At 43.9% G+C, this 27,436-nt stretch overlaps 1 protein-coding gene across 2 annotated transcripts in view; it reads left to right on the top strand.

The window, feature by feature from the left end:
• Positions 1-2,583: 2,583 nt before the first annotated feature.
• The window catches only part of EDAR (ectodysplasin A receptor), a 75,526-nt gene continuing 50,673 nt past the window's right edge, over positions 2,584-27,436 (top strand). For both annotated transcript variants that reach the window (XM_075091972.1, XM_075091980.1), the window contains exon 1: positions 2,584-2,838. The gene's annotated coding sequence lies outside the window, so the exon portion shown is untranslated. The remainder of the gene's footprint in view (positions 2,839-27,436) is intronic.

Genomic DNA, 27,436 nt, shown 5'->3' on the forward strand with positions numbered 1-27,436 from the left:
GCGGCTGCATATACTTATTTTGGCACCGATGCTTGCAAGTCCCCTTGTTCTGCCTGGGAGTTCAGGGTAGGAATTTCAGATGCATCAGAGAGGGTAGATGGACACACATGGATATCATAGGGGCTGAAAGGAGCAGTTAATCCTTTCAGCCTCATACCTGGTGCCAGGCATCAATGTGACAACTTAAAAAAATGCTCTCATTTTGGAGGCCCTTTGACAAAGGTAGCTCTTCTTTTTCTTTCACACTTACTTTACCACTGTGACTGGGTCAGCAAAAGATGAGCTCTGTTTTTTTACACAGCTCTTTACCACTGCAAAGGGCACACACTCAGCATCCCTGATGAGCAGCTCCTCTGGGCCAGATAGCTCTGGTAGGATGTGGGCTTCAAGACCAAACTATGAGATCACTCAGAGGCAGGACCTTGGCCAACCGTATTGCATTGCAATTTTACCCTAGGCATGGCCTGGGTGCCCTGAGATCAGCAGGGCTGCTAAACAGCTAAGAGCACATTCTGGTTGTGGCTTTTGGTTGCCTCCTGCTTAGTAGACTGGGGCAAACAGGAGTATGAAGAATAACCTAATTCAGGTTGAAGTTATAAAACGTAAAATCCTCTGGTGCCTTTCAGACCCGTGATGATAAACCATCCTCAGAAAAACATCTTGCTCCAGAAGTACTGGAACTAATGAATCCTGATTTCCTACAGATTTGTGTCCTGTGGGTTGACTGACTTGTGTGGTCTAAGAAGATGTATGCTTTTTGGGTGGCTGGAGAATGTGTGAGGTCTCTCTCTGCATGGATTTGCTGCTTTCTCATAAGGTGTGTTCACATTGTGCTTTTCCCCAAATCTGGGCAACAAATTGGGGATGACTGTCTTTAGCCAGCTGCTTATCATTAGAGACTTCTGAGGATGTATCTTTGTTGGCCAGTAAATTAAAAACTTGTTAGGAGGGAACACAAACATCCCATGAACCTTGTTTCCACAGGAAATGGGGCTAAAAAACCGTTGGTCTTCTTGCCTTCTGCTCCACACTTTCTTCTGTCTTTCATGGTCCTGCCACCTTTGTCTCAGGAACGAATGTACCCTGTGGCTGTAGCAAGGCAACTTCATCCCTAGTTTTTTTCCATCATATCCAGAGAACCTGCCCTGTTCAGCTATTCCTACCTTCATCCTTGTCTCTCATGTAACCTTATCTCAGCAAAGAACTAAGTTCAGGAACAATTCACCTGCTGCTAAGAGAAGCCCTTTGGAAGGTCAGCCAGGCTTAGCCATGTTTTGTCTGTGTTGTGATACCAGCCGTAACCTTTTCTTCTCTGCAGGTAAGAAGGAAGCAACTTGCTGTGTAGCCCAGGATCAGTCTTTGACAACTGGGGCCATTGAATTGAACATCCTTCTTAATAAAATGAAAAAATGCCCAATTATAATTTAATGTTTATTCATAGCATAGAGTTTGTAATGTGTTAGATAAGAACAAATGCAGCCCTGTTTTCAATGCAAAGATTTGCCCAACATTGTGACGAATATCAGGTCAGCTGTGGGGTTGCAAGGACAGCATATACCAGAAAACAGCTTTTATGAATCTTGTATCCCAACAAGGCTGAAAGGTCTCCTTTGAGAAATATTTTCCACCGATTTACCAAACACTGTCAGCTTTTCAAACTACGTGTTGGATGCTCACAAAAATAGTTGCAATGTTGATATATTTCTCCCCTGTGACCTCTGAGTTAGCTACTCTAGTTGCACTCAAGCCTTTTGCAGGTGTGTAATTTTTTTCACATTTCATTTCTTTTCAATTCAGTGTTAAGTAATGCTGAGTAGGTTACTTCACATTTTCCGATTTTAAGGAACAGTCTGTGCAGAAATACCGGCAATTCCTTCAAGTAGAGCTAGGTGACAGCCAGAATTTGCAACCTTTAGAAAACTCAATACTATAAGACTATTTCTGGTTTGCTTTGGAAGAAAAGAATCAGAAGTTCAGAAAGGTAGCTATGACATTTTCAATTTAAAAACACCAAAGTTATTCCCTTAGAATATGGTAAAAGCCACTGGGAGCTGCGTGTGCCCTGGGTTGTCCACAGCTCCCAAGGACCCAGTGATTCTTGGGGTCTCCCATGCTGTCCCGCTCTGACGGAGTCCTGTGGGAACTCCGGGGGGGGGTCCCCAAACCTGCTGCTGAAGGGTGGGAAAGTGAGGCGGGCTTCAGAGGAGTCACCCTAAATACCCTCAAAATCAAGGTATTTGTGCAGAAGAGTTTGATTTTGACATACCAACATTCTCTGAGTTGAACCAGTTCAATCACCGAAGTTCCCCCTTGTCTCCTCAACTCCCGGGAGCTTCCCAGAAGTGTTCCCCTGCTCTGCACCCCAGGGTTCGGCTCCCCTTCTCCGCGCCAAACCTGATAAAACCTTCTTCCCCTCTTGTTCACCAGCAAAATCCAAACTCAGCAGGAGCGGGGAAGGGGTGCGGGGCTCCTCCTCATCCTGCCGTGGACCTCTAGGTGGGGTAGGCGAGTTTCCGCAGCGAGCGGCGCCCGCTCCAGCGCCCGCGGCTTTGCGAAACTTCCCCAGCAGAGAGCAAGCGGGGAAGGAGAAGTTGCTGGGGAGCCCCTTTGCCAGCCTGCAAAGGGGGCGCGGGGCCGGAACCCCAGGGCTTCGGCGCGGCTGGGCTCCCGGGGACCCAGCTGGGGACATTCATGACAAGCTCTGCGAGAAGAGGAGAAGCGCGCTGGCTGTGCCCGAGCCTCGGCACCTGTGAGAGCCCGACCAAGTGGTTACCCCGAGCCCTCTACCTGCCGGAGGACTTCTCTGGGCTTCGGCGGTGGTGAGCCCATCTGCGCAAGGTAGGGTTGCTTCGAGTGCGACTGTTGCCTCTCCCCAAAGTCGGCGTGGCTCTGGTACGGGAGCCACTCTCTCGTGGGGATGTCACTGAGGGCCGTGGCTGGAAATCATGTTGGGTTTAGGTTTTGTTTGAACGAGATCTACCGGTCCGTGAGTTTCTCTGCTCCTGCTGTTGGTCTAAAGAACTGCTTTTTTCTGTGAACGCTAGAAAGTAGCTACAGTTCCTGGTAGCATCTGTGATTCAAAGCTAAAGTTTCCTTACATCAAATGTGTTTTAGACTTTTTTATTATTGAAAGCACTGGTGTTCTGACCAGTTCACAAACTCTAGAGGGTCCAGCGGGCTTGCTATTTGAGTGGAAGTACGTATTTCTCCTGCGGACAGTGGAACCGCTGTTTTCGGTTCCGTGTTAACATTGCAAACTAATTTGCCTGTACATTTTAGACTGCTACTATACTTTTGAAATCACGACCAACGCTGCAAGATATCACAGCATTGGTAGCGTGGCAGCTGACTGCATGTACACGTGAAAACACGTTTGTAGCATGCCAATTTTTATTTTCTCTGATTCCACAATCTCCCTGTAAAAGGGTGCTCTGGAACTGAGGTCTGGAGAGGAAAGAGGGCTGCCCCCCACACCGAGGAGCACCCGGGCAGCAGTGGCATCACACGCCTGTTCCAAGCACAGTACACTATAGTCGTACGTCGTGCTGGAGTAGCTTTGAAATGCCTGGCTCGGTTACCTCTCAGGGAGCAGAGAGCTCAGCCAGGGCTGCAAAAACTACTCCAACAGTGAAGTGTCCTGCCTGAGCCTTGCACGACTGTGAGAGGCTTTCATTGGTGTTGAGCTGGGTGTTTTTAGCTGCTGCCACAGCTACAGCAGTGATACCGTGGATTAGAAGAAGTGCAGCTAGGCACTTGTATGCCTAAGAGTAAAAGTGTTTTCATTTTTACAACCAGTGGAGCTTTAGATATTACATGAAGGGGCACTGGATAGCACTTTGGATCTGTTCCCCATCGGATGACGGGTGAGATTCTCATCTAGTCTAGCAGTGCCAAGGAGCCTAGTGATCACCACCTCCTTGGGGTACCACCCAAAACCTCTTATGTGCCTCAAGCTACAAGGAAAGCTTTCACACCTACGGCTGCTGTTCGTTGGAATAGACAAGGCCTATGGCTACTGCTGCCGCTCCTCTACAGCAGAGGCGGGAGACGATGTTGTACACTGCAGTTTCGAATAAAAGGTCTTGAAAAGTTTTGGACAAATGGTGGAAACCTCTGGCAGCTCTGTGAGAAAAATCATGGGAGATCACAAATTTTAAAAGAAAATTAACGTGGTTGTGCAAAATGGAGTCAAACCCCATGACTATGGCCAGTTCTTTGTTCTTCTCTATCAGAAATGTCTAAGATGTAGAAAGTGAAAAGAAAAGAAAGTTTAGGCATCCTCTGTCGAAGAGCAACACTGATAAGAAATTAATTTTGAAAATAAATGAAACAAGAACAATCAAATGAAGGAAATATGTTATATTCACCAGCAGCCAGCTTGGCTCCACACCCCTCAGTGGGAACAATTTCACCTTCAGGCAAGGTCCTGTGAGCTCAATTTCATTGGAGATGTCTGGCAAGGGTGAAACTGTTGTCAAAGCTTGGCCCAGCTTTTTTGGTTGGTAGGGTACAGCATAGCTATGTTGCTGTTTGCAGTAATGTAGTCTGACCGCAGCAAAGAGCTCAGATGAGAATGTGCCCAGAAAAAGCCAGCAGGATTTCTTCTTTTGAGTAGATAGATAGCTTTTATAGAAAACTGCTGCCATAAATAGGCATTTTTTTCTCTATTGTAGCTAGATGGAAAACATGTGATGTTTTAAATTTTCACATCAGATTGTGAGATGGTCATTTTCAAGGGATCGTACTGAATTGTATGCCATGGAAATCATCTCACTGGAAATGTTGAACTGAATGCAATTGTACCATAGAGGTGTTTAGAATTCCTCTGAAAATGGCTTCACGTGAAACATTTCAACTTTACATGTAAGGGTGACATTTCTTGGAGGACTGGAATATTTTGACAGAGTCTACAGCTTCTAACTGAACCCATATAGCCATGCTAGATAAATAGTCGAAGTCTCAGTTTTCAAAAAATAGGAGCATAAGCTTTTGAAGATAAGATTAATATTAAGATAATGTTTTTCTCATGTTGTCATCAGTGGAGGAATTCCCCTCTAATATCCTCAACAGAGTTGTTTCCTTTAACCGTGCTAGGATGGAACTGGGTTTCAGATCGTATCTATGCTACTTCTCTTCTCAGCTAAAGGGTAGATAAATTGCAGCGTGAGCTACTGCCTATAGCAGAGTAAGCTGAGAGGTTCCAGCATGACCCCACCCTGCGTGAATCATCTGTGGAGCTGGGGATAGATCAGTCTTTCCATTCACTCCTGTTAAAGGTATCTCGTTTCTCCCTCTGGTTATTCTCCAAACCAGGCCTTTGCTGCCTTCTGGTGCCCTCCTGACCCTCAAGACCTGCTATATTTTTTCTGATGCATCTAGAAGATAACAAGTGCCCTTTTTTACCCAACAGCTCCTGGAGCAGCAGCTCTTGTTGGGGAAAACCCTTCCTTCCTAACACGTAGAAACGTTCTGGCCAGTGCATCGTTAGGGCAGGTAGTTGTTTGCGAAAACAGAGGCACTTTCTTGCCATGTGTATTCCAACAAGGTAGGTTGCTGTAAAGGATTAGATACTACTGAACAAGATGGAATTGTGACATTTACGACTGTCCACCTTGGCAAGTATTATTGACCTGTGCCGATGGTCACCATGTGAACAAAATGCTTGGCCATACTTTTCCCAGAAAACTAAGAACCTGGCTTCATAAAGCAGAAGACTTGGACATCCAAATATTATTTGGAGGCCAAGTAACTTGTTGTTCTTTTGTTTGATTTATCACTCATCCAATTCTATATAAAAAGCTGAGATCCTGGGCCCACACAGTTGATGGCAGAGCTCCCACAAGGGTGGCGCGCCCAGCTCTTGCTGGCTCTGCAGCAACACTTAGTGATCAAACACTGCTCCTGAACCATGTTAGCTTTGCAGACATCTCTTCTGACTTGACATAGCTCAGATCTTCCAGTTTCTTCCCACCAGGGAAATCAGAACAAAAGAAGAGAGGAAGTTATTTTCAAATTCACAGGGCATCCATTAGGAAAAAGAAAAAAAAAAAAAGACAAAGGCTATTTTAAAGCATTATCTGCTATTGTCTTTTGAAGAAGTTAAAGCTTTGACAGTGGATTTTCAAATCTCTGTGGAAATGAAGTCAGGGCCACATCCTCCTGATCTGACACTAGGTAGTGTTGGTTTTGAACTGTCAGAAGTGGCATTCTGTGAAGTTAATCCACAGTGCTTGAACTGAATCACCCACCATGAGTCTAGCAACAGGTTTTACATTACCACATTACCATATCATCTGACCATCTGCAGTGCAAAATCAATAACAAAGTCCCTGGTGGATTTCATAGAGTTTCTGGCATTTATTCTTTTTCAGACTCGGTTCTGCAGAGCTGAGCTTTTTTTGGATTCAATGCCTTAAATTCTGCTCATTTCCTTTTTGGGAGGGGAGGGCTGGTAAGATTTTGTGTGGCAGAGGGGACTGCCAGAGCTGTGTCAGTTTTATAGCAGAAAGGCTTCTTCGGGAGGTTGATGTTGCCTCATTCCTTGCCCGACAAGCAACCTCTCCAGCAGCTGGTGGTATCTCAGCTAACCCTTGCCTAGCTTGCTCTGCACACGAGGCTAGGGGGGTCTTGAACCGACTGTCCAGGGGTCTGCTCTGACAATAAACATGTGTGGGGTAAAGTGTGTTTTGCGAATGTTACTTGGGTACAGTCAATGGCCACTGGGCAGGTGGGGAGGAAAACAAAAAAAGTTTATAACTCTTAGCTTGACTCTGCTTGTTGCATCCTGAAATATTGGTAGACCTGAGACCCTTTTGATCTTTAAGGCCAAGATCAACCTAGTTGCAAACCTCCAGGATCCAACCATTCCCAACCAATCTTCGATGAGATGTTTGCTTCCCTACTGGAGCCTGGCATAGAAAGATGTATGAGCTCCAGTTTCTCACTGTCTTTGTCTCTGCTGTGCAAATGGTGATGGATGAACATCCCCTGGAGATAGTGTTAATGAGCCTCTGGTTCATTAGGCTTTATGGCCAGGACATGGTGCTGCAAAACTTGGCTGAATCCAAGTCTGAGCTAGCTCTTTGGTAAGAAGGAACCCTGGAAAGATTCACTTTTTTCCCCCACCTCCCCTGGAGATCGTGTTGTATATGAAGCTCTGTTAGACCAGCCTTCATCCTCTGTTCAGCAATGTAACAGGCTGGGGACCAAAGCAGAAACATATGGCCGAGTACTGAGAAAGCTTTTAATTCTGACAGTGCATCCATCTCTTCCTTCGGATATATCACAAAGAAAAACTACTGAAGTGCCAGTTAAGCAACATACAATTATTTGCAGATTGAGTGTCACGAATTTTCTTTTCAGTTTAAGCAAGAACCACTTTAATAGTTCAGGATTGGATATTTATAATTATACAAGCTAGAAGGATACATTCCTGTGACATGCTCCATTTTTCTCTCACAACTCTATACACGCTCCACTGCTTGGGAGAATGACCAGGGAGGGAAAGAGATCTGTATACTGAAAGCTGATATATTGAGGCTTTATAGAAATTGGCTTCTGTCACTGAAAAGAAGGAGATGAAAAGGCCCTGTGCACCCAGATCACACATCTTGGAAGAGAAAAGCTGGGACTACAAAAATATGAGGAACAGACAAGATCAAAGGCTAAAAATGGCAGAATCTGTTAAACTACCTGGTGCTGGTTTATAGCCTGCTATAGTTAGGAACTGTGAAACAGACGGCATCCTCAAGCATGGGACTTAAATTTACCAGTTACAACAAAAAGGAGTTTGAAATTACCATCCTGAAGTAAAGTTTCTCTTCCTATCAGAGTCAACAAAAAAATTGTGATAGACCTCAAAGGAACAGAGTTTAGTCAGTGCTGAGCACAGTTTAATACTGTCCCTGAAGGGCAGTTGCAAAAGAAAAAATCCAAACAGCAGCAACAATAACAACAACCCCCCCAAAAAAAAAACCACAACAATAAGAAGAAGCAACAAGAAAAGGCTAGGGTTGTGTTCTCTTTTTGTCACTTGAGATTTTGCCATTTCTTTTCTCGGCAGGTAGCTGGTGACAACGTGCCCCCTGAGTTCAGCGCATTTGTATTTCCAGAAATAGGAGAGAGTGATCCGTGGGCTGCCACCTGTCCAGTGGCCCGTGACGGGGGGCAAGCGAAGCAGCACCACCTTCAGCTGGCCACCCCCTTTCTTTCTGAGTCTTTCCCACCTGCACAGCAGGCATGGCTCAATGGCTCGCGGACTCGCCTCCAAGCCATGGGAGTTTACGGGCTGGCAGGTCCGCATGAGCCGTGCCTGGTGTGAAGTCTGGCAGTCTGAAACCGGATTCATGAAGCGTTCAGTTGTGCCGGCTGCAGGAGGGCAGTAATTTCCAAGAGAGGGGCAGAGTGCACAGCTGAGGGCAGTAACTATCTCAGCTGTCACGGTTTAATCCATCACCGAGTCTGAGTGTCAGCACCCTCCAAGAGAGACAAAAGCAGAACCAAGCATCCAAGCATTGTGGGGCGCAGATTTATTTAATTATATTCAAATACTTCCCCGTGATGAGCCTCATCTCTTTAAATTTTCCATGCAGAAAAAGCATGTGCTAACATATTGCCAATTCAAGGGGTATATTTTTGTGTGCATGTGTAGATCCAGTTGGTTTCCTTGGGATGTAAAATACAAAGGAAAAAACAATTGTTCTTTCCTTGCTCTCAATTTTCAAAAATTACCAGTTCTCACAAGCAGACCAAAACAGATAACAGATGACATTGGCTGGCATCAAGGAAACCTAGATGCAAATACAGTACATTATATGAAGAACATCTCTGATGTGGCAGGATTATGTTTTCTATCATGGTTTCTAACCAGTTGTGAGAAAAATACTGCACTAGCAGTTTGTGGTGTTTAATTGGATGTGAAAGGTGCAAATAATTCAGCTGGCGACCAAATGACAAAATGGTAATAAATGAATAAATAAAAAAATAAATAAACAAATGAACAAACATGCAGGGACTTGATCCACTTCCCAGTGAAGTCAACAGGAGACTCTCTAGTAACATCAGCAGCTATTCAAATTGGACCTGCATGCCCATTTCTGATTTTCATCCAAAATTCAGATGTATGCAGGCTATGCCAAAAAAGAGAGATAAAAGGTTCTTGTCCGTGAATGCTTTCCTGGCCCAAGCAAGGAGCCACTGGTTTTCACAGATGTCAAAGTTGGACGCCCTGTGGGGTCACTCAATGAGGGCAGCAGGTCCAGCACGTCAGCCACACAGGTCCCAAGCAGCCCCTGCACCCCTGCTCCCCACAACCTGGAGATTTACAATGAACCAGGAGCCACAGCTGGGCTGAACCACAGGGGTTTGTCCATAGCTGTGTGGTGCAGGTCTCCCAGAGCTTGTATAAGGTTGCTTTTAATTTAGCTTAGCTAGAAGGCAGACTAAACAAACAAACAGATATCTCTGGTACGAGGAGCTCTGCATGGGGGAGTATCTCTGCTTGGGGAAACACCAGGAGCACTTTGAGGAGGCAGTGAATGGTGCCCTCGGGGGTACAGCCCATGGGTGAGGCATGTCCACATGTAGATAAAGCATCTGGTTGCAGTGTTATGAGTGTACACATTTTCCACTCACTCCTGCCCGCAATGTCACCTCTGCCTCAGCTTTTAAATTCCAGCCTCCAGAGTAGGGAAAGACAGCACAGGTTAAAAGGCAATAAAACGCCACCAGCTTCCCTTTCCACTGAAAGTGAATCTCTTCTTGTAGTGAATGGCTATCGGATCCGTTTCCAGGAATGAACAATAGAGGTCTGAGCAGCTGGAAAGTTGAGGTCTGATGTCTTGGTTGGGTGAGACTACAATTGCATGCTTTCCTCCTGCAGACAAGGGTGGTCACCAAACCTCCACTGTAATACAGAGCACTTGATCTTGTGCTGCAGAGCCCTAAGATATCACACCTTCTGTGTAAGGCAACAGACATATGCGCTCAAAATGATAGAGCAATTTCTAATATTTATTCTCTTTGCCTCTACCCTCGGCGCTTGTATAGGCAGATCCATGGCAGTGAGCACAGCCGTACCTTGTTGGTAGAAGGAAGTGGTTAAATGCTTGCTGTTTTTTCTAGAAAATGAGTATGTTGATGTAGTGCCAGTCAAATACTGGCAGAAATTTGAGTAAGCCTGTGTAGCTCACTCATTTGTTGATGCTCCACTCGTTAAGTCATGTGCCTGCCCCATGCCTTTGCTGGTAAACTATCTTTTCTCTAGCCCTTCTCCCATACACCACTGAATCTACGCTTACAGAGAGCATCAGAGCATCAACAGTTTTCCTCATCAAATGATAAATGTATAAAGTTCAATTTTTCTTTGAAGTACTACTTAACACTCCTTTTGCGTTCAAGTAAAGCTGTCACTGAGTTCACTGAGGTTTGCCCACGCAAGGAGCAAAGGCTCTGTCCCCTTGGGAGTACGCAAGCCATTTTCTAGTAATTTGTCTGCTAAGATGACAGATTTCCTTATTATAGCACTGAAAACAGGAACTTCACTGTCTTCTAACAGAAATGACTTTACATATTTTATGAAGCTGAGCCAAAGGCACTGCTCTTGTTAGCTGGAGTTGGTGGCTGTTTGGTTGGTCTGGACATGAGAATTATCTACTTCCCCTTCCTCTTTTTTTGTTTTTGTTAATGAAGGCTTTATACCTGTCTAAAATACATAGCTATATTTTTCCCTTCAGGTCATGTTATCGGAAGCTTTGAGTTGGGGGTGGGGGTAAAAAAGTTCACTTACTAAGTAAGATTAAAGCAATTAAAGGCTAAGGCTCGTATTTAATTTTCCCTTGTAGATGCAATTTTTCATGCAGTGACAGCATCAAAACCTTTTCAAGTTTTATAGCTATTTCACATTTGGCAGGAACAACAGGAAACCATCTGTAGCAAAGCAGGATTGTTGTAAGCATAATATTCAGTAATGAAAAAAAGATTAAAAGAAAACACTGTTATCTTTACGTGATAGCTTTGAAGGCGCAAGGAGCAGAATGCTTGCATTTGCCCATCTACTAGCATCATAAAATTTTTCTAGATGAGGCAACCATGGAGAAAGTTGATTATTTCAGCAGCAGAAGTCCAGCAGGAAATTTGGCTTTTGGTTTCTTGTTGAGATTACCATGAGGAATGTAAAGATGCTTGTGCACAGGAGGCTGAACATGACAGTTTTCTGTATATCATGACTTACAGGGCAGAGCTTATAAGCACACACACAACTTCAAATAAGCAAGTTGTCCCACAGAAGGCAAGTAAGCTACTCATGTCCTGAAGCTTTAACTCCATGCTTAGAAGTCTTTTCTGGACCAGGGAAATAGAAATAAATTTTGGGAATTCGGATGGCTTGTATTGCACTCTGTTCCCTGTGCATTTTTACTTGCTTTGCTGTGTTTTATGTGCTGAAAAGGAGACATCCAGACTGAAGGAGTGCATACTCACCAGTTGCAGGTGAAAAATACTTTTTGCTGAAACTTAGTTTGTTAGTTGGGGTGTCAGATGCCAGTGCTGAAGTTTTAGGGATGCTCGTGGTAGCCATTGAATACCTCTGAAGACTATGGTCAGTCCTGTAAAGTTGTATCAGTACTGTAAGTATGCTCAAATTTCTGATCATGCCAAAATACTCGTACGTATGTCTGTTCAACAAAAAGAAAGAACAACTTCCTCAGTTGCACTCTGAAATTTAGCCTGGGCTCTTTTCTCCAAATATATTGAAATTGTGATTAGTGAATGAGAAACAAATCAACCTTTCTGTAACTTCTTTGTCACTGACAGTGTTTCACGTATTAATAATCAGACCTACTTTTAAGATAGCATTTCACTGTGCAAAAGTCAAAATATGTCAGGGAACTGCAGTATCGTCTTGTTATTTATGTCTTAAATTATAGCTAGACACCCTGTTTTTCCAGTTTTCAAGGCAAGTTATGAAGGCTTTTTTTTTCAAGTGCTGAGCTGATGAGACATTAAAGGTTTCTTTTTCAAATAGTTGGCTGCTGGGTTGCTCCTTTCACTCACACCTGCCCCTTGACTTAGAAATCGTCTCCGCCTCTTCAGCATCAAACACTGAATTTACATAGGCACAAAGAAAGCGTGGAAGGCCAACAGCTCACGCTGTCATTAAGATGAGAATACCAGAAGAACAAAGCAGCACAATGGTAAGAGAAATATCACAATACCCTACCTTTCTGCGAGGCTGACTAACCAGGGCTTTCCCACAGGAGGGAATGGTGCTGAGGATACCGCAGGATTAGCAGATGCATGTAGGGCTGCTGGCAATGACTAAGATGGTAACAGCGAGCAAGTCGAAGTTCTAGACATGAGTCAGGTTTTGAACTTGTTGTGGTTTGTAGCGGCTCAAAAGGCTTTGTACGGCATCACTGTACGAGTCTGCGACTGCAAAGTGATGGGCTTACAGCTGGTAGAACCACTGTTTGCTTTGGAGGGGAATGCTTGCTTTCAGCAAAGCATTGTAGCTGAGCTCAATTCCACGCGTTGCTCACCCACAGCACAGCCTTGGGTGTGCCTCTCACATTATTTTAATGCCTTTCCAAATTACTGCGGCTTATTAATTCAGTAAGTTCTTCATAATTATACAAGCATCCTTGAAGAATTTCAGAGGCATACATAAGAAGCACTAAAGCTATTTCTTAACAAATACGTGACGAAAATAAGAAGAAAGTGGTGGAATGATGGTGGTGTTTACCACCTAAAGTAAGTAATTCTTTTGCATGTGCACATGGCTTTTTCTTCTGGAGTTCTAAAACATGGAAGCAAGGAAAAAGAGAGGGAAGCATGGTGTCTGGATTTGTTTTGTTCCTTCAGGTCTTTCTGTTCATCCCTTTTAAAACAAGTTTGGTGGAAAGACTTGAGTTGAAAGACTTGAGACGATCCCTCAGTCTTGATGCTGTGGTTGTGAAAATGCCATTCTTTTAACAAAATGTTGATGTGCTTTTATTTTCTGTGCCTATGACTGAACTGGACGAAAACTTAAAGAAAAGGTATAATTGCTGTACAAGGTGCCAAAACTGTATTAGTTTAATCAAAATGAATGAAAGAGAACGGCATCTGCTTTTTCTCTTACAAAGCCAAGTGCAAATGCAGTGCTAACAGCTCAGGTCGTCCAGAACTACAGAAGCAAACCTGCTATCTGTGGTATTTTCCCTATCATTACTGATGCTAGCTGGATTAATTTAACAAGTGTTGCACACAGACCTTTGCTAAGCTGCTTAGACATGTCCATTTTTGCAGAACAGATGAAAATTCACAAACAGTTCTGTTTAACTTTGCATTACGTTTCATCTGGAGTTTTCACCCTTTTTCGTGTATACAGATGAAACACTTTTCGTTAATCACAGAAGAGCAATTAGAGATGGGTGTGTGAAAAGTGCATAGAATAGCAGGCACTCTCTGAATCTTTGATTTGGGAGCACTCTGAGGTGAGAAGCAGATACCTTCTGTTAGGTCATCTTCATGAACTTAATCCCATGGAGGAACTTGGGTGCCTAGCAGACCTGTCACTTCACACAATGAAGTCTAAAATTTAGAACCTAAGAAACTTTGCTCGCCTGCCCCTTCACCCCAGAGGTACCTACATTCCTTAACACCCACGTTTGCATCCACTGAGTTCCTTGCATGCCTGAACGTGTGCCTCTGGACATGCTTTACTTGGCCTGGGATGTGCTGGATGAACAGACCCACATGCCACGCATAAGTCCTGCTGATGAGAATGGTCACACTGTCACATTTAGCCCATGCTTAGGGAACTCAGGTGGGAGATCTGGTCTTGATGGGCTTCTCAGCCTGGGAAGATTTTAGCTGTTTCTCCCACAACAGTGCCCCCAGCCCCAGCTCTTGCACGTTCTGGAAGAGGTCTGTCCATCCCTTTTTCGTTTTAACTGTTACATTTTCCTAGGCATACGTGACTGTTTGGAGAGCAAAAGAAAAATAATGCTGCCGCCTGGTCGCTAGGGAACTTGCCAGGGTATATGGAGATGTGGGCTCTAGGGAATACTCAATAAAAGATATTTAAATTTTTGTTAGAGTAAGAACTGGAGCCCAGTGTCCTAACCCTGTCCCAGGTGGTGCCCCAATCACTAGGTTTAGGAGTCATGTGTCTGAGTGAAAAAGAGAAAAAAACTGTCTCATGCAAAGTAGAAAAGCATGAACAGGAGAGAGCTGGACAGCCCTGTGAGGGAGCCCCTGCAGCTGCTCTGCCTGGCCCAGGGCTCGGGGCTACCCCCTCTCCATGGAACCCGCCCAGCCTTCCCTAAGCCATTGGGGGGCAGGAAGGGGGGGGTGGCGTGGGGAAGGTTTCCAAAGTAACGTTCAAACAAAGTAAGATGCTTTCTGCAGGCAAGCAGAGGTGTTTGGCGTTGCGCCGCGCCGTGGATGAAGCGGTTATTAAGGGCAAAGAGATTGAGCAGCGCTAGCTCTGTGATTTGTGAAAGACAAGTGGCCTGTAGGAGGGGCTCCATAAGCTGGATTTTGGGGACAGCCTGGAGCCTTGCCAGGTTCCTAAGCCTTGCTGGGGTCATAGTTGAGGCATATCTGCTGGTTTTTGAGGGTCTCCATTTTGAGGTGTCTCGCTCTCCCCAGGCTCTGGGCGTAGCAAGGATGCTGCCACCTCTTGTGGCTTCCACAGGGCACTGAGTCTGTCATGGCACTGCTCTGGTTGTGAATCTGGCCTGATCCCTGCTGAAGCAGGGTTCTTTCTTAGGAAAAATGCACTAGAGGTTAGTCCAGGATAGTTTAAGTGAGGGATGGCTGAGAGGCAAGTAGCTCCAGGTGCATCAGCGTGGATGAAGGCTGATTTTTGGTGGATCAGTGTTTTGTGGCTGATCGCCTGCTCCAGTAGAAGCAGTCCCCACTGGGACATTTGCAAAGACCTTGCTGTGCATTTGTTGTTGGCTTGCAGGTCAGCCTCTTCCCATGCCGGAGCACACCAGGCATCCTGGCCCAGCCACTTCCATCATGAAACCTCTGGGGTCTGGGTTCCTTCTTGCACTGTCTGGGTGGGCAGGACTCCTGGGGAGAGGGGCTGAGGTGCAGGTAAGCCAGGGAGAGTGGGTGGGAAAATACACCATGGCCACACAAGCACCATTAGCTTTGGAATCCACTAAAATTGGGGTAAATATTCCTAATTAAAAAAAAAAAAAAAAAGCAGCCCTCCTGCAAATATCCAATAACCCCGTGGTTTTGGCACTCTCTTGAGAGACAGGAGTTGGAAGTTCAGCTCCCTGTTCCAAATTAAACAGAGGGAGTATTTGATGTTGTCCCATTTTACTCAAAATGTGTCATACTACTCCACTAATAAATTGATCTGTGGAAACCATATACTCCTCTGAAATGTGCTAACCATACCCTGTATGTAAGCCTTTAGTGCATACTAAGAAGAGTTGCTATGCTTTTTAATTTGTTCAAGAACAGCTATTCAGAGCACAAAGAGAGAGCACAGCTGAGATTTAGCAGCAAGTTGTTGCAGGGACAAACCTCAGTGAAGGGGTAACAGGTGGTACAAATGTGGTTGTCTTAGGTTTTAATTTCCAGGCTTTTGACTAACTTTGAAGTAAAAGTGGTCTACAGGAATTATAATATTTTCTGAACACTGAAGGTAGACTTCAAAAAACACTTTTTTTGTAGACTATTTGGTTTTTATTTAGGAGACTTTGCTAACTGCACTAATACAATTTTCTCTTAGTAGGCCCACTGATTTCAGCTGCTGATGCTGCTCCATGAGCCAGGACAGCATGATGTGGCCTTTGTGTTCTGAAGACTGTTTTACAGCTATTCCCTTTTGGAGAAATTTGTTTTATTAGGCACATAAATTAGGGAGAGCCATTTTGTAGCTCCATATCCAGCTTTGGCTTCTTCCTACAGGAAGAATAAATGTGCAGGAGATAAACAGGACCTCAGAGATTCAGGTGAGGAGCTTTATAGACGTAACGGTCTGAGCAAGGACAATGTACAGAGCTGGCTCCATGCAAGGAGTCAAACTGAGAGACAAGAGACAGGATGGCCTTATGGCTTTTTTTTAGCAGATTTGTATACCCAGTATGTCGCGACATGACAACAAAAATGAAATGGTTTTAATTGACATATCATGTATGTGGGTTTGGGTCACTTTTCAGTACATGTCAATAGTGCAGAAGTAACAAACACAGCTTATTAGTAACAAACAAAAGTGCTACCCCTTCCGTTGCACACTGGTGTGTTGAGCTTTGATGTAATTAAGCATACCATGAAAATAACTCATCTGTCAATACTATAATTTATCATGAAAGGAAGACCTCTCTCTAATGCATGGTTTCAATTAACTGTCACTTGCTGTTTAAGCTGAGATGCAGTATACACATTTGGCACTTAAGCGCATACATGAGTTTTTGGAGAGCTCTTAGAAGGCAGAGCCAAGACAGCCAAAAACCAACTCTGAAAGCAACCTGAGCTCACATGAACACAAGCACTTGCTATTCATTGAATGCTTTGTCCTTTAAACAAGTTTCCTATTTGCATCCTTTGTTGGAGAAGAATTAGCTTTCACAGTTCACCATTTAAAGCACATCACTAAAACATGCCCCCAGGTCTCTGCACAGTGTGACATTTTAGACAAGCTGTAAAAGAAATGTAGTTCTGCAGTTGCTGTTGTGCACTTGACAGTTGTATTTTTCAGAAATGTTGTTTCTATAACCCTTTACTTACTTCAAGCAAACAGTCATGTAAATAAATAATTTTGTGTTGTAATGTTTTGCTATAGAATACATTGCTGCAGCTACAAGTGTGATTTTTCCACCCCTTACAGAGGGCAACACATTCAGTCAGGCTAAGCCATCTTCTAAGGGCTACCCCAGACACCAGGGCCTGGGGGACTCCAGGGGAGTGCCTGGGCTGGGCAGGCTGTCCACCATTTTTTGAGAGGAGCGGGTATACCGGGAGTCAGGAAGGGGCTCTTTTCACAGTCCTCACAAGTCGTAGACATGACTGTGTTGTTACATTTCACTTTGCAAGACAATCTAGACGCTACCCACCCCTTCATGGGCAGAGGTTGATGATGCATGATGCCATGTCTTATGCGGGTCTTATGAGGAGAGGTTTAGGGAACTGGGGGTGTTTAGTCTGGAGAAGAGGAAGCTGAGGGGAGACCTTATCACTCCCTACAACTACCTGAAAGGAGGTTGTAGCAAGGTGGGTGTTGGTCTCTTCTCCCAAGTTACTAGCAATAGAACAAGAGGAAATGGCCTCAAGCTCCATCAGGGGAGGTTTAGATTGGATATTAGAAAAAAACTTCTTCAGGCATTGGAACAGGCTGCCCAGAGAGGTGGCGGAGTCACCATCCTTGGAGGTATTATAAGACTTGTAGATGTGGCACTTCAGGGCATGGTTTAGGAGATATGGTAGTGTGGGTTGACGGTTCGACTTGATGATCCTAGAGGTCTTTTCCAACCTTAATGATTCTATGATTCTATGTTGTCTTGGTGGTAGTGGGCCTCAATCCGGTGAGTGTGAGCTGCCCAGGATCTCACTCCAGGTGGGATTATTTTGATGCAGGGGCAGCACGTGCCAGGCATGTCTTTACTACCTTCAGTTTATGGGGGAGTTGAATGGCTATGGAGAATGGCTGCACCAAGGGAGCAGGTAGAGCAGATCAGGATTGCAGCTCATATGAGGGTCAGAGGAAAGGATGCTCAAATCCTGTTTGAGCTCCCAGGTGTATGAAGAGCAGTGGAGACATGAGCAGTGGCTGCAGGAGTGAAGGCGGGGGGAAAGGGTACTGGCTGCGTTCCACCAGCATCCTGCCCCAGCTGGAGCAGAGCAAGGAAAGGTGACAAAAAAAAGGGTAATGCAGAGTTAAAAAGGAGGAGTCATCAGTACCCCAAAGCACATGTGTTGAGGGAGAAGCTAAATAAATATGAGGCAAAGGACTGAATAGGGATGAAAATAGCAAACGTTTGGAGGATGGGGAAAAAGGTGGCGTTTCTTTGGGGGCTGGAGAAGGAATTGCCAGGGAACCCAGGGCATTTGCTGCCTAATTCATTGCTGGTGCTCTCATTAGGCCAGGAGGCCCTGATAGTGCCTGTAACTTTCTTGAAAATTGCGAGTTATTTTTAACAGGCATGCAGCAATGGAGCGACTGCCTAGAGCCACATATTTCTCTTTCCCTCTCTTGTGGCTCCCTGTGAGATATGGCATGCTGAACTGGCCTTGCTTATGCTTCTGTTTTTTGTAAAGCTGTGCTCCGTTTATTGCATTTGACTTTGGGTTCAAGCAGTGCTCTGTAGCGCGCTGTCAAGAGCTGAAATGTCAGTATGAAATACTGAATGCTATTTCCTCAGATGCTTGGTGTCGGAAATATGGAGGCTCCAGGCTAAGTGTCCACAACAGATTCCCATGATTGCTGCTGTTGAGCCACCTTCCATTTTTCAATACATTGGTCATTGGTTGATGAAACTGATTTCTATGAGCACCTTCTGCTGGCACCAGATAGAAGACATCACCCCCCAAGGAAAAAAAACAAAACCAAAAACACCCAAACAACAAAACAACCCACAGGAAAAAAGAAGTATAAATGGTAAATCTTTCAAATGTGAAAATAGAACAGGATACCTGCTGGCCAAGCTGAGATTGACACTGCAGCTTCACAGACACTTGTGTCAGTTCAGTTCAGCATGAGTATAGATGTTTGTCCTCCAATCCTGGTGGGTAGATGTTGAACATGTTGTACTGGCTCTCTTCCTGCTCTCCCTTTTGCCCTATTTTAAATCTGCTGTGAACTTAACCTGCTTTATTCAGATTTGTAATGGCATGAGGTTTATATGCTAGCTGGGACATGCAAATACCTGGAGTCCTAGAAATGCTCACAATCTGCATTCTTAATAAAACATAATTTAAAAACCTAAATATAGAAAGTGCTTTATAACTGAAATGGATTTAAAAAGGTGCTTTTTCACATATCTCAACATCCCAAACATCCCTGTGATCCCAGAAATTTTGGAAGAAGCCCCGTAAAGGCCTGGCTCTGAACTGCTTGAGAAAGGAGAATTAGAAAAAAAAATCTAGAGCTTTCTATTGGGTTAAATCCAGAACACACTGATGGGTCCTCCTCAATGGCAGGGCCAATCTATGATGTTAGAACAGCCCTTAAGCATCCTTAGTTTTGTTGGTAATCCCATATTTTTTTCCGGTCTTGGGATCAAAGATAGGGATTATGAAATGCGTGAGAAGGGCAAGTTTTTCTGACTTCAAGTTTTCTATTATATTTGTAATTTTTCTGCTTTCTTTTCTCTATCAGTGTGATTTCAGAATATCTCGTCACAAACATTTTTGAGTGCCATGAATTAATACTGTGTTTTTCCAAACGCCACAGCAATTCTTTACCCTGGAAAATGCTCCTTAACTGGTTCTGCACCATGAATGGCAACCTTTCACCCCAAGTTTTATTGGGCTTTTGAGCAATAAGACAATACAGACAATAAATATCTTTGCAAAGGGTCGAGTGTTATTCTTTCTTTATGACAGACCTTTTGTGCCTGTGTCACTTCAAAGCTTTGGTAATTAGCATGGCACCTGCTAATACTAGAGTTTTAGCAGCCTGAGCTCTGTGATATTTAGTTGTGTTTCTCTACGTCCCGACACTGTCTTGGGCATTCTCTTCTTTCCCCCCTACCATTCACTTCATTTACCTCAGTGCTCTATGGCTTTGCCTCCCATCAGACAGGTTCAGTGCAAAATTAAGTCCCTACTACCAAGGGTTTTCTTCCAGAGAAATTTAAGAAGCTGAATGAAGTGTCTAACCACTGCTTGCGTAGGGAGAGGATGGGTATGCCGACAATGAGGAAACCAGACTTGTCTCAGAAACCACAGGGGTGGCATGAGCTGATTCCGCAGTCCTTCTCATCATGTCTCACCAAGTCAAAAACCTCCTTTCGGTCCTTCACAAGCAGCCGGCACGCTACCGCTTCCCTGGCAGTGGCGGCAGGGTAGGCATCCCGCAGCCTGGTCCCACAGCCTGGCTGCCGAAGGCGAGGGGAGGCCCTGCTGAAATACAGGTGCCTGCACGAGCGGCCAAACCCATTTCATACTTGCACCCTGTGCTGCAGACTGTCGGCCATCGCCGGCTCCTTCCATGGGCACACCCCCACAAACACCTTCTTGCCCGTCTGTTTTTGCCTCCACCCACTACCTGCATCAGGGACTTGATTTTTTTTTTTCTTTTTTTTTTTTTTTTTACCTCAAAGTGATAGCAATTCCTGGTGCATTTATCTTAGATGATGTGGTCGTTGTAAGATGAAGTACCTGCAGCAGCCAGTCTGCGGTTGATTTGAACGCAGGCGAGTCTCGACAATGAGCTTAAAGCAGGGTGTCAGGTATAAATCTTGTCTTCAAACAGCCACGGTGCATTCCAGACTTCAGAGACACCTCTTTGTGTGGAAGGTTTGGTGTTTTTTTTTATGCCTCCTTTTTCTTTTTCTTGGACCTGGAAGAGGATGAAAGTGGTGGGGTGTGTGCATTCGTTTAGGCTGATAATGAGAGTGGGGCTCACGGGCATGGTAATTTGGCAGCCTCTTCACTTCCTGTAACAGTTTAAAAAAAAAAAATCATCCAAGGGCTGCTTAAAGACAAACATTTTTTGTTTAACTACTGGTGGTTCATTTTCTGAACAACCGTGCAATTAATCTTATTTGTATTAAAGAGGCAGGCTGCTTTTTGTAAGCTTTTCTGAGCTATAATTAATGAAGATCAAAAATGTTACAGAGACATAATATTTAACTTTTCATAGGTGTGACTACACAACATCTGCAGCAATTAGAGAAGCAAAAGAAAAAGGCATTGTGTTGGGTTTTTTTCTCTTCAAAGTGTCTTTGTTAAGCCTCTTTCCTGCGTACAGCTCTTTAGTGCTCTAGCTGTGGACACGATTTTTGGTGAGGAGACTAGTCAATACTAAAACCACACAGAGGTAAACACATTGTTCAAAAATGTTATCAGCTAGGTCAGATTTGCGAGGACTGAGCCCATGAAGTTAAGTGCAGAACTCCCTGTGTTGTTCCTTGAAGGACTGGACCCAAACAAGAGTTTGTTGCTTGCATAGTAGTTTTCAAGCAAATGCATGTGTGTGTTAAAACTTCAAAAGCATCACAGCAGTTTCATGATTTTACATGTAAAAAATCCTAGATGTCTTTGCCACTAGGAATTCTGTAGCAGATTATCTTTTAACTGTACTGCTTAAAAAAATTAGTTTGTAATAAGTAGCAGCTTATTTATCTGTGGATGATTAAATGAAGAACAACTCTGGAATGTAGCACTTGAAGACATATGACAAGAAATGTGCATAGTTTTACCTTGGCATTAGCTGCCTCCCACTTCACCAACCTTTCCGCTACCCTAGCAAAAGGAAAATCTGGTTCTCAACTGGCCCGAAATCAAATCACGGATGGCTCCAAGTGTGTCACTTGCTTCAAAGAACAACCACACGCTTTGCCTTTATGTACAAACAATGGGTGCATGACTTCATTACGCCAGGGATCACTCATTTCATATGCGTGTGGCATTTTGCTAACACTTTGCAAAGAGAAGCTGCACCTACATCATTCCTATTAGTATCAGAACTGTTCTGGTATTGCTAAGGCAAAGTCAGCTCTGTTATCGGTGTGATCTGGTATAAGTCTGATCGCAAACATTTTGAGAAACAAGCTATCCTGGTATGAAATCAAAACCAACAGGGGCACCATCTGATGTGTACTAAACCACATTAAAAATGAAAGAGGAATTAATCTTTGTCCTTTCTTTGTGGGATGCAAGTGTCACCTGGAAGGTGACATACAAAGGAGTTAAGACCTGGGGATATCCACCACAACATATCTGTACCTTAGAAAAGATTGTGCTACCTGATGCTGAGTCCCTCTGTCTCCAGTAGCAATAAACTCTGCTTTTAGAAACTTGGAAGCAAAAATGAGCAAGAGGTGCAGAGCAGCACTGAGTACCCTACTGCTGTGCCCCAGCAGCCCGCACCCCAGCCACTCCTTCCCAGGGGGAGAGCGGTCGGGTGCCCTCGTGACCAGGGGGTCCTTGTGTTTAACCATGCTTGATGTCTGAAGATAGGTGTGTTCAGTTTAGAGAAATGTTTGTAAAGCTGAATCATGCACATGCTGATTGCATCATACTTATTTCTGTTTACTTTGTGACTCATAACTTTCCTAAGTATATGAAAGAAAAAAAGGCTAACAATTTCTTGTATTTAAATGAAAAGTCTTCTGCCATATACAAGAGACATCTGGTCCCTAAAGCTCTCCCTCTAATCCTCGTAAAGGTCAAAACCCAACAAGCTGTTTATGGGAAGAGAAGGGATGTCAAGATGCTGATGCTTGAGTGCTTCCCTCAGAGCAGGGCCACAGTTTGAGTGAGAGCGTTTGGCTTTGTGCAGATACTGTCTGCAGCAGGGTGGCACAGTGGCCAGCCTGGGGGTGTGAGGAGAATTAACAGCAGCATGCTACCTAAGTCCTGGCAAAACCAGGCACAAGCAAACGTCAACAGCTTCACTGTTTTTTCTTATTTGCAAAACTGTTATACACAAAAAAATAACACTTTCAGCACCAAAATCTCGATGTTCTTTAAGTGATTTCCAGGAGATGAGAGTTTTTTATGTTTTTACTGAGGTGAACCCCTCCCACAGTCCCCCCGCTTACTCATCTTACCAAGCACTCTTTCATCGTCTTATCTTTCAGACTGTAAGATCTTTGAGGAAGAGACAGTCTTTATTTGTGTACAGTACAACACTCAGCAAATTTAACACTCAACTCAAATGTTTGCCTACACTGTAAATAGTTGCCAAACAGTGTGGTTTAAGAGGATGTCAAGGTTGTTAATTTCTAACTGTTAAGAAGGGAGTGAGAAACAGTGTGAACATACTGTAGTTTTTGTTCAAAACTGAATGATAGAACATGGAGCCACAGATAGATTTCAGAGAGCCCAAGAACGGTGTTGGCCAGTGCACAGTTGAGGTTACCCATACAATGGCACTTTTGCTCCTTAGTGTCCTTCTGCACCATGTATCTTGCACATCAGTCACATCCATCATAGCGAAAAAGTTTTGATGAGGATGTTTCCAGGAAGAGTTGGAGAGGTCTAAGTATGTATGGTCACCATGCTCACACTTAACATGCTCCGTTTGCTCAGGGAAATTCAGTGTTTTCGGGTTTGTCTTTGTTTCCCCAGCCTCCCCCCTTTTACCTGACAGAACAACTGTGCGAGGCCCCAGATTTTTACCCTGCTCTCAAAATACAGCCCTGCTTTAAAGTCGGAGGAAGCATGTATTTGATAACTTTATTTATTATACCATAAAATGCCTACACATATGTTCAGTTTATAGGTAAAACCACAGCTAGTTTGACTCTGCGTGGCACTTTTTCACATGATGTGAGTCTTTTGTGACCTGTAAGAGTATAAAGTCAGAAAAGTAGTATTTTCACTCTCAGTTCACATACGAATAAATAATAGTGTGGGTACCAACCACTGGAATTTTATACCTGTTTTCTTTCCCTGACATCCATCATAACTTGAAATCAGAAAAATCACTCTGTTTCTTGCTTTTATGTGGTCTTAAGGATGAGATCACTCAGTGTTGCTTTTATTCTGCCTATGATTTTAAATGAGTAGAAGATCCTTCTGACGAGCTGTATTAATTTGACTGCTTATGTGTGGTTACTACCATTTAAGATGTGCTAAGTGAGATGTCTGTGTGGGGCTGGCAGGTCTGATACAGGACCCGGAGAGGACCTGCAGCCTTTTGGAGTGACATCCTGAAGTCGGGCAGGGTGCCATAGGACATCTCAGATGGCACCAGGCACCTATGCATGGGCAACTGTGTTGAGCCCTTGTTGAGTCCAGCAACTAGAATAATTGTTTAACCATAAGCTAAGAACTCCAGAAAGCTCCCGATCAGCTCACTGTCCATCAGATGACTTCTTTTTCCCTAAGACCGTCATTAACTTCCTCTTTCTTGCCTCTCATGATGGTTCCCAGATCTCCAAGTAACCACAACTTTTATGCTTGCTTCTGCATATAGTGGTTTCTTAACTTGATCATAAATATAATCAATTTACAACACTCTAGTAGAGTTTCAAAATTGCATAGATACTTTAGTATCAGAAATATGAACCAATTATTAGCTCTTAACAAACTTTTAAGAAAATCATAGTGAGAACAGAATGTCAAAAAATTACTGAGGGACAAGAGCAAAGCAGGGTTTTTTTGAGTTTTAGCTCCAAAAACATTGAACATCCAAAAAGTGAGCTCACTCCATTTTTAAAAAATTATTATTATACATTTCCTATGCCTTGTGCAGCTTACCCTCATGTTTCCAAAGAAGCCTGGAACAAGATCAGGCCTGTGACATTACTGAACAAGTAATATGAGATTTACTTCAACACGTACTATGACTGCTAGAAGAAGAAATTGCACTTAACCCGTAATGCAAAATGCTTTTTTCTGGCCTGGCCTATTGCAGTGACTAGAGGTTTAATCTAAAACTTTGTCCAAACCTTCAACTCAGTGTCAGCATGGAAAGGAAGATCACTGGGAATTTCAGAAAAACTTGACCTCTTCTTTTAGTCAAAACTTGCTTCTCTCTGTATCCATTTTTTTATTAAAGAAGCATGACAAAGTGAAGTTAAAATATATCTGCATCTGAGGCAGGTCGCAGATTTGTCCCTTACAGTAGTAGTAGGCTGGTGAGGATCAACATACAATATTACTTGTCTAGCAGAGAATTACACCTACTGCCTTCGTGCCCTTGACACCAAATTTCCAGTACTTTATAGAAACCCTCTTTGTCCCCATTACATTGAATCTGGGAAAAGCAAATCTGAGTGTGTGGTGGCATTGATCTGTAGTAATGAAGTGTTTGTAAAAACCATTGTTTGTTTTACCTTGTGCTCAGAGCTAGAGGGTATAACACAAGAGCTGTCTTGAAACAATATTCCTGATGCCGCTGAGCCTTGGAGAGCCCATGTTCTTAGTAATTGCCATCAGAAGTCAGAGCAGAGCTGTCACGCCAAGGATTCAATGACTTTTCTAAATATAAGTTTAGGCTAGCTGGTAGTTCAGAGGAAGTTATACAAGGGGTGAAGTCTGGCATATTTGAGGACCGTCTGTACGTTGGTCTCAGCACCTTAAGTGTGTCAGGATAAGGACCAGTCTCATCAGCCCCACGTCCACCACCACAGAGTCCTCAGACCAGTTTCGCAGAGGAGTTTGCATTAATGTTAATAGAGGTTACACATAGAAAGGGGCAGTCTTTTCAGCCAGTAGTTCGTTCACACACACACACAAACCCTGCCAATGCTGTTTCCAAGCAACTGAAACCATTTATAAATTCAATTCTAATTTGGAAAACAGTTTTAGACAATAAAACTGGGAAAAGGCTTTGGAAAATACAAACCAATTCAAATGTAGGATTTGCTGAGCGAAATAGCTTATAAGTTTATGGTACTTTACCTGAGAAAAATGCTTATTTATTTTAAGGGAAGCTAAAATCTTTCCCAAAACCAGGGGGAAACACCTTTCACCAGGTCTTTTTCGTATGTGCTGTTTCAACCCATCTGAACTCAGTCTTCGGTTTGACCTGGAAGTATCCCCTCTGGTCATGCCAGGAAAGTGTTAGCTGTCCCGGAGGCACAGACAGCCAGACCTGGAGCAGCATCAGCGAGCCATTCCCATCCCCAAAGCAGTCATGCTCAGTCCAAAAGCTGAGGAGATTTTCCCCTCAGAGGAAAGGACTGCTTTGCTTGGTGGCTTCCCATCCTGCCTAAATGGAAAGCTACCTTCTTTTCTCACCCCAAAGCAAAAAGAAAGTGGGAAAGCAGCCCAAATCACATCACCCCAGCTTTAGGACTTAGAGTGTAGTAGTCCCGATGTTCGCAGTGTGAGACACGGTATGAGACACCTGAGAGCGGCAAGGTGTCCCACAGGGCGTCCCTGCCGAGGGGCTCTGCGAGGTGCCCCTGGGGAGGGTCTCCACCTCCCTGAGCTGCCTGGGTCGAGCATGGCGGGGGGAACCGCAGAGTATTGCCTACCTGCTCACTGGCACGTTTGGGATACGGTGCTCGGGGGGAAATACGGGTTTCCTCAGTATTACTGCTCAATGCCATAATGGATGGCTAATTATAGGTCTTGCAGTGAAAGAAGCAGCCCCACAGAGATCTTAAGCTACTAGAATTTAAGCAGAGATGTTATATCTGGTATATTATTCCCACAGGCCAAAGTACAATTACAGAGGCATTTTATGTTTCCTCACAAAGAAAAAAAAAAAGGTAAATGAGCAAAGTGTACAGTTTTAAATTAATCCTCTTATCAAGGAGTCACTTAGACACAGACCTTCATCTTCTGCTTCCTCCTTGTAACGCCCTTGATATCTGGGAAGGTCTCCGGTTTGAATATTTGCACTGCACAGGGTAAAGAGCCTGAGCAGGTACAGCCTGGCAAGCTTGATCGTGCAAGCTTGGATACCTTCTTCGAAATCAGCAGAAAACCTGATCCTGTATACCAAACAAACAAGCCCTGTGCTATCCAGTACTCCTCCAATACTGGATTTGCCAGGAGAAAATAATGTTGTTCCATCTATGTATAGGAGAAGTTTTTGAAACAAGTCAAAGGTCTCCTTTGATCCTAAGGGGAGCCTAAAAATATGGTTAGCTACACCTAGCCACCTTAAGGTGAGATATTGCAATACAACTTTTTGCACACATCCTAGTAATGGCCAAGAAAAAGGTTTGCACAAGTTATCCGTAACTGACCTCTCCCCAGAAGATAAACTGTGTGAGTAAAAGACTGGGATAAATGAGCTGTTGGATTTCCAAATAGGTAAGAAGCCATTTTGCCCTCTCTAAAGTATCATTTCCTTGGGCAAAATGACAGAAAGATGAATGAAGTTTGAAAGCTTGGGGTTCTCATGGAAATGGCCTTTGCTGGTGAGTGTGCACTCTTCTGACTTGAAAATCAAAATGGGCAGAGTATGACAGGGTTAGGAGAGTTTGCAAGCTCTGCCTTGGGAGTAGGCAATGGAAGAGAGGAAGCATTAACCCATCAGAACTGAGGACTGTGTCTTTACTTGTTTACCAATGTGCCTACCTGGGATATTTTCAAAGTCAGGGTACTGTTTAGAGGGTCCTTTGAGTTTACTCAGGATGTCATTGAAGTGCAGAAGTCCAAAGTTTGTATGTGTCCAACACACCGCACTGTACCACTGATAAACAACACACAGCTGGATGATGAAAGGTCATTAAAACAGAGGGGAGAAGGTAGGAGTGTATTTTTAATCTTGTTCATGTAATAACTTCAATCGCAAAAACACATGGAAGGATTTTACAAAAGGGTATACAAATTGTGCATAAGATGAGGCTTGTTCATACCGGCA

This window comes from Phalacrocorax aristotelis, chromosome 1 (genome assembly GCF_949628215.1).
Source record: "Phalacrocorax aristotelis chromosome 1, bGulAri2.1, whole genome shotgun sequence".
NCBI classification, from domain to species: Eukaryota; Metazoa; Chordata; class Aves; order Suliformes; family Phalacrocoracidae; genus Phalacrocorax; species Phalacrocorax aristotelis.